The 20,679-nt window shown below is 40.2% G+C and overlaps 1 protein-coding gene across 3 annotated transcripts in view; it reads right to left on the minus strand.

Moving 5' to 3' along the window:
• The window catches only part of LOC131684730 (uncharacterized), a 654,472-nt gene that overhangs the window by 188,219 nt on the left and 445,574 nt on the right, over window positions 1-20,679 (minus strand). Inside the window, exon 1 of one of the 3 annotated variants that reach the window (XM_058967853.1) lies at window positions 9,277-9,824. The exons of the other annotated variants lie outside the window; for them this stretch is intronic. The gene's annotated coding sequence lies outside the window, so the exon portion shown is untranslated. Of the gene's footprint in view, window positions 1-9,276; window positions 9,825-20,679 lie in introns of those variants that run through there. 3 annotated transcript variants of the gene reach the window in all.

Genomic DNA, 20,679 nt, shown 5'->3' on the forward strand with positions numbered 1-20,679 from the left:
TTCTGAGCATCAGCAAACAAATTTTTACTGAAATCTTGGCAAAAAAATAGTTTTCTGATTGGTCATATCTGCAGATTTGGTAGAAAAAAAAGGAGTATAAGGTCCAAGATTCGTTTCCAGCAATTGAAGCAACCTATGAAGACGTTTTTGTTTGAATTTGGGCAGCCGACTACCGAGAATTTAGAAGTTTCCGTTATGTTATTTTTATGATAAATTTATTGAGATGGAAGCAAGTTTCAACACAATTCGAACGATGATTAGAACAAAAGCGTGTTGGCTAAAATCTTTTTGCGCTATTTCAACCAAGAATAGAACCACTGGGAACCTGCTCCTCTGTCGTAAGAGGTGACTAACCTAGCAGTTCCTAAGTCAAGGTATTGCTCCGTACAGAAGACTTAACCTGGACGGACCTCAAGGTTTTGCATCATAACCTTCATCCATTCCGTATTTAGTGAATCACTGACGTATAGTCACCTTTTCTGATTCGTTATTCCCGATTGTGTACCAACGTTGTACAATAGCCGTAAAGGATGGAGTCTAATTCTACACTAAGTAACAGCATATAATAATATACCGGCTCCTCCGCGCCAAAGTATAACTTTCAAAGGTTTGGTTTAAAAACCGTGTTTAAAAAAGTAAACCTTCATGTAGGAAAATTATTGAAATAGCCTAAGATGAAACTGTCGAATCGCACAAAAAAATTATGTGGCAAGCGATCTGTGGATGTGTCAAAATAAGCCATTTTTTAATTAAATCTGGAACCGTCTGCCGACAAACAGCCACAAAATTTCAACAATCTTGAACTTTACTCTGTCAGAAAATGTAGGGCCATCTGAAGCTAAAACTTCGTAAAATCGCACTTCTGGTCCTTTCCTCAAAATCATCCAGAGCAGTACTCTGCATCACTCTTTCTAGTTTGAACCGCTCATATGGTAGTCGTCCTTTGCCAGTATTGCTCTTCTCGCATTCCATTCTTCTTCTGGGCCGCCGGTGGATCAACAGCCCTTGTCTTGCAATTTGTCATTTAACCGAAAATATGGAAACGTGTCTGATAGGGAGAGTGGAGATGCCAACTTGTCATTAACGTTTCGCAGTGAATTTCTTCACATTCGTTTGGGATATCTTTTATACTTTTTGTACGCTTTCTTTGTACTGCACACTTTGGAAATGGTTAGTGAAGGATTAATAAGAAGCAATACTCCCGATGGCCGGCTGTTCGGAGGTTAAATTGCTCGTTTCGTGTTCTCGGAAATTGATCGCGAGCGATTATTTGGGCTGTAGATGAATAGATACCTCTTTTATATTCCAAGTAGCTTTATCCTTTAAGATAACGCCCCGCGGAAGAATAATTATTAAAGTGCCTATTCGGACGGCATTCATATTTCTACTGGAGGTCGGACACCTGGAAACTTCGATCTAAAATGAAAAGACAAAGCGAGCGAGTACTTAGCTAAATCACAATATGTACCAAGATATATCCTGATTCATCTTCCTACCTACTAACACCAATCATATCCTGCGACACTTGTGAATGATGCAGAGAATTCCTCGGTCATAATAATCACAAGTGTTGAACTAACATTCCTTGCCATCCCTAAATTGACCTGCATGGGCGTGGCCATCTACGTTATTGATCATACTATAATCTTAGTCTCTTTAGGTTGCACGTTGAGTATGATGTACTACTCCCAAGCATCATACAATTGGTTCAGTAAGCAATTCCAACAGGCTTTGATCAATCTCGAGAAACTCATGGGCGGTCCACTAAGCTAAGCTAATTAGAACGATGAGTAGAGCAACGTAGAACAAGTGGGAACGGCAATAAAGCTGAAAATCCGAATCTCATACATTTCCCGAGTAACAATTCTGGTTCTATGGTACACTTGAAGTTGATCTTAAAACTTAGAATACACTTCAAATGTTACTGGGGTTGCTTGCCTTACTTTCCTACAGACCAAATCCGCGTAACTGAGTAGATTGACATACATTCATTCGTTAGCCACCATCGTCCCGATGGCGCAACCTACCGTTGAAATGATTTTTTCACACGATTTCAACGACAACGTAAATTCATAGTGAGTGTACGGCTTAGATGCGAGGACATGGTGAATGCATGATCGCGTGGGAACGAGCGTTTATATGTTCGTACGTCAGACCGGCATTATCGATTTGAAAGGGCGCTAATGCGACTCAATCACCGGGGCCGTTTTTGGGAATGAAAAGTCGCAGGAGTAGGCCCAAAAATAAAGGACTTTTTCAAAATTCAATGAGCCCACCTCCAAGTCGATTCCTAGTCGCACCAGGAATCTCTGTTGCAAATTTGAATCAAATCGTACAAGTCTAGCTAGCAGGTGGCTGTGTGGACAAGAAGGAGGAAGCAAATTTTCACGGGTCGTGGTTTTCATCAATGAAAACGTTGAAAAGAGTTTAGAATCAATTTCTGGAATTCAAGAATGAAACGCTTCGAATAACACTAGATGACCAGCGATCGATCAAGAATTCCAGATCTCGAGCTCAAGCAGCACAGATGATCGGAGTAGTTGAGTTCCCGACTGCGCGATTAGGGAAACTGAACATATAGAGGTCGATGCCGTCGGCCAGAACGAAGACGACACCGTGTAATACTGGGCAAATTCCTTGACGAGTTTCGATACTTTGAGCAGATAATTTGGAGGGATCTAACTTGTTTATCCTTTTATTTCTTTGTATATGCTGCAGAAGAGCTAGAGTCCATCTAGTTGATGATACCTGGAAAACTCATACTGAAATCGATTCTCAATCCTGAATGGATTCTGTATGGATTTCGGCGCGGATGCAGCAGCCGATTTTGGCACCGAATGAGTCGAAATCGGTTGTTGCATTTGAGCTAAAGTTCATGTTGAGTCCATTCAGGATTACGATTCGGTCTGGAATGAGTTTGAGTTGGTAAACCCGTTGAGAGACGATCCAAACAGGAGTCATTTGTTTCATCGTAGTGAATTCGGGATATTAACTTGAAACTTGAAACCGTCATTTTATATGGGTTTTGTAAACATTAGGGCGACCCGAATACAAATCCAAGCGAGTAAAGGCGCTATAACCTAGGCACGATAGCCAGGTCAGGGCTAAATACCTCCGTCCCATCCCAGAAACCACAGGAGTGACATTAGCCCTCTTAACCAAGTCACTCCCAACGATTTATTAATCCCCATCCAATTGAAACGGTCGGTACGGTTGTCAACGTTTCTTCCTTATTCAAGGTTCAAAATAGTTCGTTGATTAAATTCTTCATTAAATGAATAATTTAATTGCCGTACAATTTTGAAGCATCTTCATTTGGTACGACGCACAGTAGGCCTGGCCACTTTAATGATTGTGTCACATACCATACCACAGACATTAATATTGACAAGAAAAATTGTAGGTGAACGTTTTCCAGGATCCCCACGTGTATTGTCTGTGTATGTGTAGACTAGAAATTTTTTTAGACCTCTAGGACTTTTAGTTCAGACACAGCTAAATTTATCGCAAAAAACGAGATTTTCGAGTTATAATTGTTTATAACTAATAAGTAATTAACAAATTCACATAATTTTTTGGGCTAGCTGTACTCCTTACATCTCTAAGAGTTGATTAAAAGAAAGAATTCGTATTTATATGTCAACGCAAACTAGAAATCCAATGAAAACTTAGGAGAAGTAGGTGGGACATATACGTCCCACTGCGTCGCAAAGAGTTTAACTGCTCAGAAAATAAACCAATTTTCGAAAACTCAATCAGCCATCCTCTTAGTCGATTCCTAGTCCCACCAGGAATTTCTGCTCCAAATTTGACTAAAATCGTACAAGTCTACCTAACAGATTAACTTGTTCAAAATTGCTTTTTCACCGCTAGGTGGCACTGTATGCATCAATTTTTCACTGCAAGTGAAAACAAGAAATTTCATTGTCTATAACATTGTCGAAGACTGCAAATAAATCCAACTTCCTTAAGAGAAGTTATTAAACTGTTAATGATGTGTTGTCTGTGTAAGTTTTGCATTGGGCCTAACAGCACATGCGGGTGAATCAGTAGTCGATGCCCAGAAACGTTATTTTTTTGCGAAATGATGGTTAAATTTAACTGAATAGTATGTTTGGAACTATTTTTGTACATGATATCAGTCATCTTTTGAATACAAAATTCTACAATGTCGTTACAATATTTTTAATTTTTGTTACATATTTCACCGCATAGAGGGCGCCAACACAAACTTTTACAGAAAGAGAGAAAGAAGGACATGTTCACAAGAATGGTTGGAAAAGGCTTGTTCTACAACTTTGTAGAAGACACCTACTTTCAAGCTCTTTCCGTTGAAAAGTTAGTGTGTGTGCGCCCTCTATGTAATGAAATATAGAACTAAAGATTTCTAGTTAGATGACTCATATCATGAACTAAATTTCTACTAACCATACTATTCGATTAAACTTAACCATTATTTTGAAAAAAAATAAGGTTCATGGGAATCGACTACTGATGTTAGGCACCATGCAAAACTGACTCAAACATCACACCATAAAAAGTTTAATAACTTCTCTTATGGAAGTTGGATTGACTAGCAGTCTTCGAGAAAGTAATAGACAATATTTTCGATTTCAGTGATAAACAGATGTGTACAGTGCTACCTAGCGGTGAAAATTCAGGTTAGAGGGCTCTCTCCATGTAAATTGTGGAAAAATCCCATAGAAATATTGAACACGTTGGTCCGGTAGATAGATTTGTCCATTTTGCTCAAAATTGGAGCAGATACCCTTGTTGAGAGTAGGAATCGGTTTAGGTGTGGCCCAACGATGGTCATTGTTGCTTGTCACTCTAGTGTGGATGAATGATCGTGATCGCATGTTCACGATTTTGACCAGATCTGCATTATTGTGCAGGTCTCGAGCGTTTGTATGTTAAAGGCTATGATCGCGTGGACGTTTTTTGCTCTCGTGCATGTAAATTCGTGTGTATAAATTTGTTTAAACAGCCATCTGGTCGCTTACATATTTGCGTGAGCTTTATTTTTTTGTTCGTGGGCCGTAATTCTAATGTTTGACTTTGAGTAGATGGCTTAAATGCTGGTAGAGTGGATTACTCTATAATACTAGAGTATTCGGCAATGGTGACCTGGAACTTTTTATGTGCATCAGCGTGGTTTTCTTTTTTATTTTGAAAAAAAAAATAGTTTTTTTACAGAATGGTCCAACTGAGAGCATGGATCTGCGGTATTACGACCAAATGTATAACCTTCTGGGTGTGGGAAGGGGTGTTTTTGTGATGATGCTTAAAAAGTTAAGTTAGTCACAAGGCTTGCTTTCATATTTGCGAGAGCTCGAACGCAGGTTCGCGGGAATGATCGCGATTGACTTGTTGTGATCAGGTTTGTATTATCGCGAAGGGCTCTACCGTTGGTACGTTAGCGTGTTCAATCGCGTAGGCGTTTGCATGTCCCTTATGCTATCGTGATTTGAGATTTGGGATTAAACTAGTATTGATTGATGATAATTGATGCATTCAGTTTATTTAAAACAGACACATGCAATATTACTTGAAGATGTTTGCAATTTCCTCAATCTATTCAGTCTATGGGCGGCAAATGAATTTGGAAGCATGTATGTTTTGCAATAACAAATAAAAAAATGATTTCCAAACAATCTGCCCTGAAATAGGTCGTTTATAACAAGCACCAATCGACAATGGTTCAGTTTCATTTGGAACCTGCCAATTTCCAAGCTCTACTCGTTCAGAGCAAAGCGTTATGTCTAACACCTCCTCTGTCCCAGCCATCGTAAAAGTTGGTCGGTTTCCTACAATCAGAATATGAAATTTGAAACTACTTATGTATTCCATCAGGTCAGAGCCTCTCACATTGATGTCTGAGCTGCCCCGTATGATGCGATGAGCATTTTCATCCCTGTCGGTAATGAGCGGAAGCCTATTCCTGCACTATACAACGCTTTTGAAATCATCAGAAGGTGTTATGCTGCAGCTATGCCAGGCAATACATATACTTTTTGTCTACGTTACCGCCAGTCGGAGTAACTGTGACAGAACAGATATCGCGAGTTGTGAGCTCCGATATGAGACACGCGTCAATAGCCTTGTTTGCAAGAATGCATGCACGAGGCATTTCACGTGGATTAGTCATGCCTGTCTTGTTGTAAGCAATGAAGGCAGTGTTAAGTGACATTCCAATATAGAAATTTTCTTTATGGAAGTACGGTTCGTGAACTAATGCTACCTCACCTACTTACATACTTGATAATTTCAATCATTTCCGTACAGCCGAAAAGTCAGCAAATTTTTGAAACTAATTTCTCCGGTAGGTGAAATTTATTTACTGTTTCTCAGCGATATGTTTTGCCAACCAAACCACACTTTGGCAAGAATCTTGGTAAAGGCTTCATTTGCTGAGTGCGCGGGTGTGTAGATTTTGATAAAAAAAGCGAAAAATGTTAAGCACGGTAGAATGAATTAAGCGTGATAACAGAAGACAAACGATGCAACAGACGCTTCGATAGCCGCCACGGGGTTAGATGTTAGAAGAGTTTTGGGATTCGCTCCGTTTATAAAATCAAATTTTTGCATGCACAGTAATAATACGCTTGCACAAGCGATAAACATGTTAACATACAAACGCTCAAGCCCTTCGCGATTATGCACGCATACCTGCGCCCGCGATCGCACAAACAGGATAACGCCTCGATGACTAGGTGAACGTTTTAGCACTGAATTTACAGACGCGGCCTCAAGGGTGAACCCTAAAAAACGCTCGTGTTCGCGAGATAACGAATCGGTTATGTCCGGCAGTTCCTTCTCCCGGCCCTAGCAGCCTAGATCCATGGCTTCATTTGGACCAATAAAAAGATGACGCTCATATATACTAGACAACACGTTTGATGGTGACCTGACCCGGAACTCTAGTAATATGGAAGAACTTACTATCTTCTAGTATCACATTCACGATCCACGCGAGATCATCCAAGAACACACGCGAATATGCTAATGGACACGGTTATAAAATCAAATTCATACACGCGAAGTTATATACACGTTAGCACACGCGACATGCAAACGCCCACGCAATCGAACACGTTAACGTACAAACGCTCGAGTCCTTCGCGTTGATACACATGATCGTGAAGTCCCTACGCCCGCACATATCTGAACCGTACAATGAATATCACATTCAGAATCACGGCCTTTAGATAGATTGGCTTTAAGCAGTATTTTAGTGGGTGACATTTCCCGTCTCGTCTGCAATTGTAGTGAGTGATTCTGACGGGGAACCCAATCGAGACCCTAGCTCAACAGCTCCAGTAGGACAACTCTCGGAAAAATATAAACGACTCGAACCCAAAGATTAAAAAAAAAATTAAAAAAATGATTCCAAGCCGAATCCGAGAATTTTAAAATTGAAAATCCCGACCTGAATCCAAAAATTTAATATTTTGTGCCTCACTCAAGTGGAATTTTTTGAGACAGACCTCGACCCGAGACTATATACCATCTAAAGCTTTCTAGCTTCTGAAATCGACTCCGTAAGCGCTAGTACTACAGGTTATTTCTATTCTATTTTCTTTCTATGTCAGAAACATTAGAAATTAATATTCCTAATAATGGATTTTTTTCTTCCAATAACCTATGGATCAAGCGGAAAACTGGTCCGCCTATCAAGTGAGTATCACTGTTTCCAATGGGATAGCATATCGGCTAGTGTTAAAATTGAGAATCGAGAGCCGGCCAGGCTAATGTAGATCGCAGCACAAAAAGGGCAACAATGTTAGTCCGGCTCTTGTCATTATTGGAGCTCATATTGTTGAGGCGAGCGTCAACTGCCACAGGAGGGAAATTTTTAGTAGGGATAAGGATATGATTGAAAACTGTGATGGAATTTGAGCCCGATTTGAGATTTTAGGTGTCTCTAGGCATCATGCCACCAGAAAATTCAATAGGTGTGAGGTGTCCAATGCGTAATGACGAATAGCGAGTAAATGTCGAGATATGTGCCTAATTCAACTATTGTTCTTAGAGAAGACAAACAAGCAAAAGAAAAACCACGAAATAGTCTTGAAAAAAAATTTAAAAAAAATATAAAAAATGCTACAACTAAAAAACTATTGACTGTATTCGCGACAAAATATGAAATAATTTTGAGCGGCCCAAAATATACATTAACTATAAGTGAAAAACTTACATTGTTTGACGGACAGACAAGAAATTTCTCGCGCATCGTTCATTATCATTCTAACTACTAGAAAGAGAAGCAGACAAATTTATTACGAATGGAATGCTAAGAAATAATTTACTTATTCAATACACAAAATTAGAAAGTCTAAAAGATGCATGAAATGAAGAAGAGAGTCCTCTTTTTGTCACTTTTTACGACAGTGGATCAATTCTTGACTTCTGCCGCCGAATGCCACACGGCCTCTAGGTTGGGATTGTCTCGAGAAAGATAATAGTTTACCAGCGCCGAACTGACGCAAGGTCGCTAGCTTCAAAAACGAAAACACTATTTGTTCATCTGAGTTAAGTCAATCCAAGTTTCGATTTTCATTAATTCGCATCAGCTTTATCAGAAGTACTTTCCGCGCGGGACATCACTCAGAGCTAGGCGTTTGCTCGAAGTCCACAGAACAGTTGCAAGGCTAGTGTTATGATCGTACTGGCCAATAAGAATCCTTTCTGGTTGGGGACCATCAGACCACGGTCCATAAAAGGAAGTCAAAAAGTTCTGCACTGGACAATAATTTCGGACCAGCTTCGATGGTGACTGAAAGACGATTGTCCGTATAACGACAAATATTATCTCATATGAACAAAGTTTCATAAGAGTTAGGCTTTCAAAAAGTATTGCATAATAACACAGTTTGCATATTTTAAAATGGGAAACAGTTCTCGTGAAACTCGAAATACGAATTGGATTGATTGAATATTTTGGAAAAATATTCTTCCAAATGTCGACAGCATGATTCGCGTGGAGTGCCTATAGTTCACCGCACTCCATCGTTGATTACTTTTGTCTGTTTCACGCATTAAACTCAGACAACGTTAATAACATATGATATTTCGGTTGTCTAATTAATGCATTTTCAAGCCGTTTGGCATCCAAATGTCACCCGAATAATGCCCGATTGATTTAAAATTTGACGTAACGTGATGTTTCGAACTATTAAATTTTTTGAACATGATTGGATGTGGATACCATGCTGGAAAAAAACGAGAATCGCCTATCATAGTACTTTCGCAGGTCAAAAACAGTTTGAAACTTACATCCATTAAACACGATCAAAACTCGCATTTTTCACTTATTCATAAAGTTGAGTCCGATCGATTTCGTTTTCTGAGAATTCGTGCCACAAATCACAAACCTTTACACAAGTTTTGTTGTTCAAAACACTTTTTGAAACTTGGAACTAAGGAGATCGTTGCTCAATCTTCAACACATAGCTTTTGATTAGACTCACAATTACTTTCGAACGAATTACGTTTACTCGCTTCCCTCCAACTGAAATCACTGGAAGAGCAGATCAAGCGTGCCAATCGTTTCCAACATTCCCGCACAGAATCCATTCGCGCAGCATCTCGATCCAACAGTAGCTAATTCTTGTTCTTTACTTTTCATTCAATCATAAAACCTAGCTTATGAATTCTGCAAGTAACACCTTCAACACACCATGCACGTGCAACCAAGAAACCAGCCTAAAATATTAACACAAATTCCACAAAGCTTCAAAACGTTCGTGAAACGCCGAAAGCTAGACCGCACGCCGAGCACGCAAAGATATTACTAAACGTTGCGCGCGGCAAAAGCTATCCATCCATCCTATCACCGTGGGATAGGGATGCCCGCTGGACCAGCCGCCCCGTACGCATTCCTGTGCTGCACAATATTTACCAGCTGTTCGCTGTTCTCCGTCGGCTTCTCCCATTCGTGCGGCGGTCGGTGAGAACTTCGGGTTCCGTTCGCTTCTCGCGTTGATGAGAGAGATAGAGAGAGGCGAGAGATTTGACAATTCGAGAGAAAGTGAGAATTTACCGAAGACGAAGAGTGTTACAATTTTCCACCACCCACCGTCACCGACCTTCGGATGGATGCGGTGTGGTGGGATTCCGCTCACAACCCATTCCCGGGCTGGCGTGGCGGCCACCGCGCGGAGGAGCCCTTCGGGGGTAGCCTTTATGTGGTTTTTTCTTGAGATTCCAGTTATTTTATTGGATGATGTTATTTATTTGGAGCATGTGCGCGGGGGATGTCTTAAGAAAATTATGTACAACCGAGCTCGGTGAGTGCTGGGATGCAGGTGGCGGCTCCGGTTTTCGGCGTGATCTCTCTCTCTGTCTCCATTTTGCTCTCGCTGTTCACTTTGTCCCTATAGTACGTGGATGATTAAAATTCAACCAAGGAAGGTTCCCACGCTTTGAGAGGTAATGAAGCAGTTAAAATCGTAGTTCAGAACGCGTGGCGAAGCGTGCAGAAATTTCCTGGATTGCATTCGAAATAATGGCATATTGCGTACACACTTGTTTTATTGGTATAATGAAGGCTACCGGATTCCTCATTCTTCTCGACATTCTGCTATTCTTTGAAGATTAAAATTCAATATGTTCTCTAATTATTTTCCTTGTTTGAATTTTAATCTTCATCAATTGGATACTTTTAGTGCATTTCAATTTTTTCATGCCTAGCTATAATTTTTCATGCACCATTTAAAGCGAAAATTATAGTTGAAATATGTTGTAATTGTAGTATTTTTGAGCTTTGAATTCTCAAGAGTTTGCAGTTGGGCTTTCTCTAGTCTAGTCTAGTCTACATATACACAGCCAATACATGTAGGCATCCTGGAAAATTGTAGACGATCGCCTACAATTTTTCTTGTCAATATTAATGTTTTTGGCACATATGGTATGTGACACAATCATTAAAGCGGCCAGGCCAACTGTGCAGCGTACAAAATGAAGATGATTGAAAATTACACGGCAATCAAATTATTCATTTAATGAAGAATTTAATCAACGAATGATTTTGAACCTTGAATAAGGAAGAAACGTGGACAACCGTATCGACCGTTTCAGTTTGATAGGGGTTCTATAAATCGTTGGAAAAGACTTGGCTAAAAGGGTTAATGTCACCCAAGAGGCGAATGACCTTTTGGTTAAACCTCTATAATCGAAATAAAAAAAAATGTCACCTCTTTTGGTCCTAAGTTCCTGGGATGGGACAGAGGTATTAAGTCCTGTCCTGGCTAATAAGAGTTAGCAGTTGTGTTTTCTCTACTAAACACATAAATTTGCGTTCCGATTTCGTCTCATCAGTACCCGGTAATAAGGTATATAACATGTTACGTATTTCATCACTAGCCGAAATCTATATTTCGATTTCACTGTTATTCATCAACAAGTAGAACTGATTTTCTTGCGAGACGCCTCTTGTGACCAAGCGAGCTTTAGTGTGAACACAAGTAGTGTTTCTTAATTGGACTTCTTGTCTATTTGGCCCTAAGTCAGTGCCGGGTATTGATGAGACTATGTCAAAAAGCGAATTCCTCGACTTGCTAAAGCATGCATCATGCACAAAATCATTTAGTCCACTTTTCCCCTAAGCGATAATATTCATTAACAGTTATCTGCTTTTCGCTAAATTAGTTATGGAATTTGCGTTATGACTTCGTCTGATCAGAATCCGACACTAGCTTAGTGACAGGACTAAGCCAGCACCGGATTGACGTTAGCTCCATAAACGGAAACATAATTTGTGTTCCTGAGCAATCCTCTAGTTAAACATTATGTCCCGCAAGAAAAAGAGTTCTGTTAAGCTAATGAGAATTTGCGAAATCGAAACTTGGTTGACCTAAACCAGCCCATCATGCAAGGTGCACTATACTATATTTCTCCTCAAAAAAATCAAAATTTAGGTGAAAACCAGTTATTCTCCATTAAAGGGGGAGCGGGGGGTGGAGGGTTAATCACTACTTTTGCGCGTTAAGGGCACGAAACCTATAACTAAATTTGTTATGGAATTTGTGTTCGTTTGTAAATGTTCATGTGAACTACTGCACGAAATTCAGAATATTATTCATGGACCCATTTACGCATCAGAAACCGGTTCAAGATTCCTAGTACACCCAGGTTTTTGTACGTGGGGGATACGTAGCGCGTAAAAAATCCGCGTGAAGAAAACCGCGTTAATTCGAAAATCAGCATTAAAAAACTCAGCAAAAGACTTAAATTATTTTTGGAAGTTTTTTTACACGTTTTTCGCAATTAACATGGTTTTTGCAAAAAATATTCTAAGTCCTTTTGAATGCAAAAGACTTAGTAGATTTTCGGAAATATGGAATGGGGGGGGACTCCTTATGACCCGTACTTCAACAAGATCGGTATTTTCGGAATAGTCTTGACGAGTAGGTGCCAGAAATCGATTTTTAACGCCATATTAAAATCCAAGATGGCGACTTCCGATTTAGCGAAATTCGTCATAACGCAATAAACATGTGTATTTTCGGAATAGTCTTGACGAGTAGGTGCCAGAAATTTATGTGTAACGCCATTTTGAACTTCAAGATGGCGACTTCCGGCTTAGAGAAATTCTCTATAACTTAATCAATATGGGTATTGTCGGAATGACATTGACAATAGGTGCCGGAAATCGATTTTTGACGCCATTTTAAAATCCAAGATGGCAACTTCCAGCTTGAAAAAATTCTCTACAGTTATCCATATTGATTGAGTTATAGCAAATTTCGATAAACCGGAAGTCGCCATCTTGGATTTCAAAATGGCGTCAAAAATCGATTTCCGGCACCTATTGTTGAGGTGCGGGCCATAAGGAGTCTTCCAGGCCCGAGTACTCCATCTTTCCGAAAATCTACTAAGTCTTTTGCATTCAAAAGGACTTACAATATTTTTGGAAAAATCGCGTAATAGACCTTTCTCGTCAAAAAAATTTATATGATAGGATGCTTCCTTTTTTATCCCCAATTCGTTACTGCCGATTGCCGCGATGATTTGCTACCTCTAACTATTGAAAAAATCAAAAATAGTGCAAGCTGCTCATTTAACCCCATATTCTGAATACCTATCTTGCCTTGTTTCCCCGTATTTTTACACCATTTGGATGAATTTGCTGTGGGGAATACTAAAAGGATGCCAGATCTGCATATATATTAGTAAATATGCAGATTTTGCATTTTCACTGCAGATGTTTTGCAGATTGCAAATATTTAGCAGAACAAAGCCTATTCCAGCCAATTTATACACCAGCCTTCAACATTTTTGATCATTTAAATTATATACATACTACATTTCTATGTCAAATTTATTGAAGATTTTTGTAGCAATCTGCAGACTTTTATATTTTCACTGAAGGCTATTGTTTAAATAGACCTGGCATCACTGATGCTGAAATGATTCATTCATATACCTGTCAAAAACATAGAGCATTGCATGAAAATGTATAACCTCACTTTTCTGACAGTTCAGTATGCTTGTTTACCTAAGACTTGTTTACATGGACTTTTAAAATTTACATTACTTGAATACTTTCGATGCTCTTTGAAAGACTATCAACTCAAGAGGGATGAGGATTGGAACAATGGGAACCTGGTGCCACATTATGCAACCAATTCGAATCGACCTTTTCGCACAAGCTTGAATACAATAAACCTTTCGTTTCGAGATGCGTAATGTCACCCCTGGTTCATACATTGACCAATCGGCGCTGGATGCAAAACCCGGTGGAATATGCTGAATCGTAAGATCAAGCATTGGGCTATAAAACGATTGCTTTCTGGATGATGGATAAGGATTTGTACACATTTGTTTGTTTGCTCGTGGGTTAAGTCCTAACAAGATGATCCGATTGATTACTCATTTTTAGGTGGTGAAGTTTACCTGAACTTTATAGGTAACGAATTCGGTCGATGATAAGTTGTTGAAATGATCGTTCAATGCCCATACCGAAAAACGTTTCCATTGGTCAGAATGCCTACCAGCGTGTGATAGCTGCAAACATGAGGACAACATCGCTTTCGAATGGAACAATTATTTATTATTCGTGTACAAGTTCCATTACAGCAAAAGTTTCGTCGATTGACGATTATCGCATTGTCGTTGATTTAGCCGGCAAATGCAAAACAGTGCTCGGCACTGACGATAAGGAGTAAGAAGGATTTGATAGGAGTGATAAGAATGCAGAGCATTATACATTCCGGAAGAATATCAGGGAGGAGATATTATATGTAAATTTATATTATATCCCGAGTTGCCATCATTTTTGCACCACAATAAAGCTTTCTGCAACTGCTGTCTTGTTCAAATTGGCAGGAAATAACTAGGCAGCGAAAGATAAATTGCATAGTCAATTTATTTACTTTTTCGGAAGGATAAGTAATTAGTATGTTGTGAATATATATGTGTCGCCGGTGCCGTGTGTTATGGTGGTACCGGACGGAACCGTTGGTCAGCAGACCGTCCTCGTCGTACTGGTCATAGATGCGACGTTTTTTCTCTTCTGATAGCACTCGACATGTTTCGGAGATCTGTCTTAACGCTCTCTACTTAGTGCAGGATACGCGAAACCGCTGCTAGATTTCGAAAGAAAATTCCTAGCTGCTGCTACTCTATCAGTCTCTCTCTCTCTCTCTCTCTCTCTCTCTCTCTCTCTCTCTCTCTCTCTCTCTCTCTCTCGACTGAGGACTACAATTTCGGTTGACTAAATTATGCTTTGAAAATTGTACTTCCTGGAATTTCAGCTAACGAGATCAATTCATTGTGAGGAATTTCGCTGCGTTCCAATATTGCTTGCCTCTGTAGGTGATGATGTGTGTGGATTCACTTCGGCAGCCAGGTCTTATGTTTTGGGTAATTTTGCTATCTTATTCTGCTGAATAAATCATCTGGCTAAAGCCTCTACGTTATACTATGGTAACTTTGAAAACGCCCTGCTATTTAATCTTGTAGCTATTGGCAAGTCAGTCCTGGCACTGTTCTCGACTAATCCTGGCACTATACCGCTGACGTCGCACTTATTACGGTGATCAAACTTGGCGAGAGCGGCAGTCGTTTCGTCGGAATTGTTCACTCGACAAGCAGGAAGTGCAAGGACTCTGCTACTTATTCCTGAGCCCCTCGTTGAAACCTTCGTCCTGTCGGAGTGTTAGCTTCGTCCGATACCGGAGCGTATTGCTGAACCGAAGCAGTCTGCTACTGGCGCTGCTTCCTTCGAATCGGAATCGCTGAATATTCCCGTTAGCCGAATGTCCAACGTGGCCGAAGGCAAACCGATTGCAGCAACACCACCAACCGTAGCTGAAATTTTGGCCTTTAATCCAAGTCCCTGCCACTGACATAGCGACAAACGAGTGCGGCGCAGGTTGGACCATCGGTTGACTCGGTGCCGGACAGGGTGAAACAGCTGCAACAGTAGCGGACCTAGTATGGGGTGTAAAGGTCATCAATTGCCATAGATCATCAAAATGCTCTGCGACTAACATTGTGAACAAAACAAACCAAACGAAATTGATCGCAACAACGATAAAATAATCTAAATTTTACCCAAACATTTGAAAATGAGAAAAAGGCAAAAGAAGTTTTGGTCGAATTCATTATAATTCTATTTAAAAATTGAATACTGTTTTATTTAGTTTGATTGCGCATATTGTTTACATCAGACAAACCCCTTAATTCATTGAGTACGTATTACACTGCCTTTATAACCCTTTTGATATCAGTTACAATAATCCTTTATAATCATTTTATAATAAGTGTATTGCTAGTTAGGACTTTTATATCAGCCGGGCCCTTTTATAATTTGTTATAAAATCATTATCAAAATTCTTCATAATCCATTGTTGCGTTATGTTTATGTACATGGCCAGATAGATAGTTTTTAACTGGGACGGAACGTGTGGATACGAAAAAACCTAATGTCAATTGTAGCCAGAGGGAGCTGTCAAATGCAGCCAAAGGGAACCGTCAAATGCAGTCAGGGGGAACTGTCAAATGTAGCCAGTCCATTTAAAATATGTGTGGAAGAAAGAGTGGCTATGCAAGACAAGAGATAAAATGAACAGAAAAAAGAAAAAGAAAACATCTATCCACAGGTTCTGTCCCAGGATTTTAATAGAGAACATCAAAATTCGATTTGTTTGCATTTGGCAGTAGGCCTTTTTCAAATGTTTGGCTAGAAATTCCTTGCTTCTTCAATGAATCATGTACAAGAAAAGTAAAAATGTTAAATTTAACGGAACAATGTATGATGTCGACATCAATTAAAAAATCAGCTGAGCGACCTTGTTGGGAAAGTGTTAACATTTGGCAGCGAACCAAACCAAGTTTCTCATACTATGATCGAATCAACAAAAATTCCAAGATCATGTAAACAATCTCTTTGAACTGTCAAAAAAGTGAGGTTAAACATTATCATGCAACGTTCTCCACCGAGAGGTTCACTTTAGTTTGTTTACATAACCAATGAACTTTGTACCGCGACTCACCACTTCATTTGCCGCGTTGCCAGGAAGCCAAGCAAAAATACACAAAACAGTGCTGCCTAAACACATATTTTGAGTCCCACCATTCTTGCAAAGGTGAAAAAATACTCAACATTCTTGCATTTTTTAAATTTAAAAAAATCATTAAAAAATCACGATAGCTCTAAAATGTCTCATTTCAGCGGAAATATTCTTAAAAATGTGTAGTCTTTTGAATAAAAATAAGAAAAAAGGGGGTTAGGTCGGACGAGAAAGGTCTATTGGAAAATCTGCGTGAAAAAAATCGCCTTAATTCGAAAATCCGCATAGAACTGATCTAGATCAGTTTCAAGTTATCTAGATAATAGCACAAATTACCATAAATTTTACCCGAGAAAATATACTAAAAACTACAAACAAACAAAAGACATACCCAAAGCACTATAGGTTCTGTTTCTCAGTATCATATGCGTTGGCCACAGAGCAGTGAAAGAGTCTTCCTTTCATAAATGAAGCTGCGAGAAGCTAACTGCTTACACCCTCTGCCAACACAAAGGACATGGTAGCTACTAGAGAGTGATATAGTCCGAACGGTGTTAGTTCCGAGGCGGGAATCGATAAAGTACAGTACGAGGTTGTCGACGAATTCATCTGTCGTAGAATACTGGTTATCATGGAAGCCAAAAGGGAAAAAAGACGTGTTGCAACTGCGAATAGGACTTACTATCATTTTCGCATCTAACTGAAATCCCGAAGCCTACAGACGGGCACAAAATTTGCTCTTTACATATCACTGATACTCCCTGTTGCCCTGTTCGGCAGCAAGTGAGTCGTTCAATTGGTCAGATTTCTGCCACTGGCAATCCAGGGGTGGCATTACGCATCTCGAAACGAAAGGTTTATTGTATGCAAGCTTCTATGAAAAAGTCGATTCGAAATGGTTCCATAATGTCGCCCCAGTACCGAAAGCGTAGAAGGTTGAGCAGAAGTTGGAGTGCTGCGTACAGATGCTTCTCGTGGTAGTAGCGAACGGGGTATGACGGAGAAGTAATGCGTACCTGGAAGAAGAATCTGATGTTTGCTGTCGTACCGTCGATCGGCTTTTCCCATTCGGCCGTCAATTTGAATCAGCTGATCTGAACCCTATGGAAGGATGACACCAACGGATGCGAGGTTTTGGGGATACTGGTTGCGCTTATTGGAGAGTATTGTACTGGTTTCTGTAGCTTTGCTGTTGGATTAGTTGGATGATCATTGCATCTGCTTCCTGCCGCTAGTTGACCGCCCATTGGGCTGAGGTCGCTCGTGCTAAAGAAGTTTTCCGACAGGTTTGAAAAAAAACCTGTATGCTGGAAGTCTGAGACGCAACTACTGCTGGCGGTGCTTTTTGTCCTCCTACGAGGACTTCGGAGTACTGAATGACGTTGGATTGTTGAAGTGGCTAATCGCTTTTTTCTTTCTTGAGATCCTTGCCACCAAAGATCACATTGTACAATAGTGACAAAAAATTACTTCCATTTGGCAAGCCCCGAGTGGATTTCTAGTCTCACCACGAGTGTAAATTATCAAAAAAATTCCATACAAACTTTAAACACGTTGGTCCGGTTCGGTTGACTTGTCGGAATTGACTCAAATTTGGAGCAGAGACTCCTGTTGGCACTGGGAATCGACTCAAGTTCTCAAAAAAGCGATTGTTTCCTGAACAGCCTATTGTACAAGCCCAAGTAACAATTAAAGTTTTATAGCACGCTACAAGTGTAATCTAAGTTTTATGAGTGGCTATAAAACTACCATAAAACCTCAATTGTTACTAGGGAGGGCTTCTGTGGAACTTCCTCTGGGAATGTTGTCTACTGGGTTCTACTGTCCTGCCACGTGATTCGAACAGCAGTTTTGTGTAGCGGTTTGAATCTTGGAGACTATTTGACATGGGTTGTTGAAGAACACTCTCGTTGCTGGGTACACATTGCACAGTAGCTCGACTTAGAACAAAAGGTAGTGGGGACTTCGCGATCGCATGTATCATCGCGAAGGACTCGAGCGTTTTTACGTTGACGTGTTCGGTTGCGTGGGCGTTCGTATGTCGCGTGTGCTAGCGTGTATGTAACTTTGCGTGTATAAAATCGGTTTTATAACAGTGTGGCCCGCATATTCGCATGTTTTCTTGAATGTTCGCGCGGGAACCGTAACTTAATTTTTGGTGTATGGTTCACATACTAGAAGGGAGTAAGTTTTCCCATATCACTACAGTTCCCGGTCGTGTCGCCGTGTTGTATAGTGAATATGAGTGTCATTTTTCTAGTTCAACTGTTCAGACTCGCGCAAGGGGAGAGTTTTGGGGTTACTAGCCATCAAATTACCTTTGAAATTTTTGGAACTTCCTGATTAGGAATGAAAATGTTATACTGCGTGCTATTTTACCACACAACGTCATTTGAGTTCTTTTATTCTAGAAACAAGTCTGTGAAGAATCCTTACGAGGGTGACTGTAAAAGAATGTAAGTCATGTTGGTCATCATCGCCGGATTGGTTCTCGTCTCAACAAGCTTCTCTATTAACAACAGTTGTGAGTAGATCAGTTACATAGCAAAGGCGGGTAAGCGAGATAGCAACAGCAACTATAAAGGAAAAATAATAAACGAACAGCACGAACTCGGAGAAAATTGGTATATCATTGTCTAGAGAAAGTTCACCGTTGGTGATCTCTGCGCCAGAGTGGCTGAGAACTAAATGGCTCATGAAAACGGGCATCGGGAGAAATTCCGCCGCCAAGTAACTCTCAGTACCAGCTGGTAGATAATTATGAATGAGATGTAGGTCATTATGTTCGGCATATCTGGATATCGACAGGAGACGACATTTGCAGCTGACACGATCAGATCGACGAAAGTTTGACAGCAGGCAGGAAACAACATCAGTTGAGAAACAATAACACGAAATAAAAAGAACATTGGCACAATCCCTCCCGAAATGATACCTAACGGTGGCCCCGGTAGGATGAGGATTGGGAGGAACAAGGAACTAGTTTAGGTTTAGTCGGTAGGCTTACTACAAACCACCACAGGAAGAATCCGACACTACCATGAGCCATCAGGCGGTGGTGTCTGATAGATTCCTTCTCAATTTGTTGAGCCAAGTCGACACGAGACTCAGACATCTGGGATGCGGAAAAAATCTTCAATGTTTGAAGGTATAAGGAACCCAAAACAAATCAAAACCCCTTCCTTGAGAATTTTCTGCGCACGGGCCTGGTTCAACTGAAGGCATGGACCTAGGCCACTAAGATCAATGATAGAGATTTCTGGACGCAACCAAAGCATTATTTTTTTCGTGAGTTGTCCTACTGGAGCTGTAGAGCTAGGTTCTCGGAAGGGCTCCCCGTCAGAATCACATACTACAATTTGCAGACGAGACAGGCAATGTCGCCCAATAAAACACTGCATTAGGCCAATTGTCGCGGGCCGTGATTCTGAATGTGATATTCATTGTACAGGTATGTGCGGGCGTAGGGACTCGCGATCGCGTGTATCATCGCGAAGGGCTCAAGCATTTGTACGTTAACGTGTTCGATCGCGTGTACGTTTGTATGTCGCGTGTGCTAACTAGGGTTGTGGTACCGGTAATACCGGTACCGAAAATCCCGGGAATACCGACCCATTATTGGTACCGTAATACCGGTACTGAGCAAAAGCAACTACCGGTATTTTCGGTACCATACAAAATTTACAAAGTATTCACATAAAAGACGTGAAAAATTGTTTTGACTTTTTTATTAGCGACATTCTGATTGGTTCGAATTATTCACTGGGTGGCGCGTAGTAAGACTGTGGCCTAAGTCATGTCTGTATTTGGTTTGCGCTTAAATCTTTATCTATAAAAGAACGAACAGCGATTTAATAGCTTATAATTTGAGAGTTGGTGTACTACTTCGAATGGTGCGATTCGTAATTTTTGGTGATCGGAAAAGTCACTAAAACTCCACAGTTAACAGGAAATTAGAAGCCTTATTTTGCATACAAATCAGCTCCAATTTACAGCAAAGCGATAATGCAGAGAAGAAATGCGACCAACGTACTCGGATTTACATTCTCATTTCGATATACTATTGATAATAGAATAATGTAATGTATAAAACCATTTATCATCTGTTGAAGATGACGAAAGTTGCACCGCAACTCAAAGTGGCCTAGATCTCGAAATAAAT

This window comes from Topomyia yanbarensis, chromosome 1 (assembly GCF_030247195.1).
Source record: "Topomyia yanbarensis strain Yona2022 chromosome 1, ASM3024719v1, whole genome shotgun sequence".
Lineage (NCBI taxonomy): Eukaryota > Metazoa > Arthropoda > Insecta > Diptera > Culicidae > Topomyia > Topomyia yanbarensis.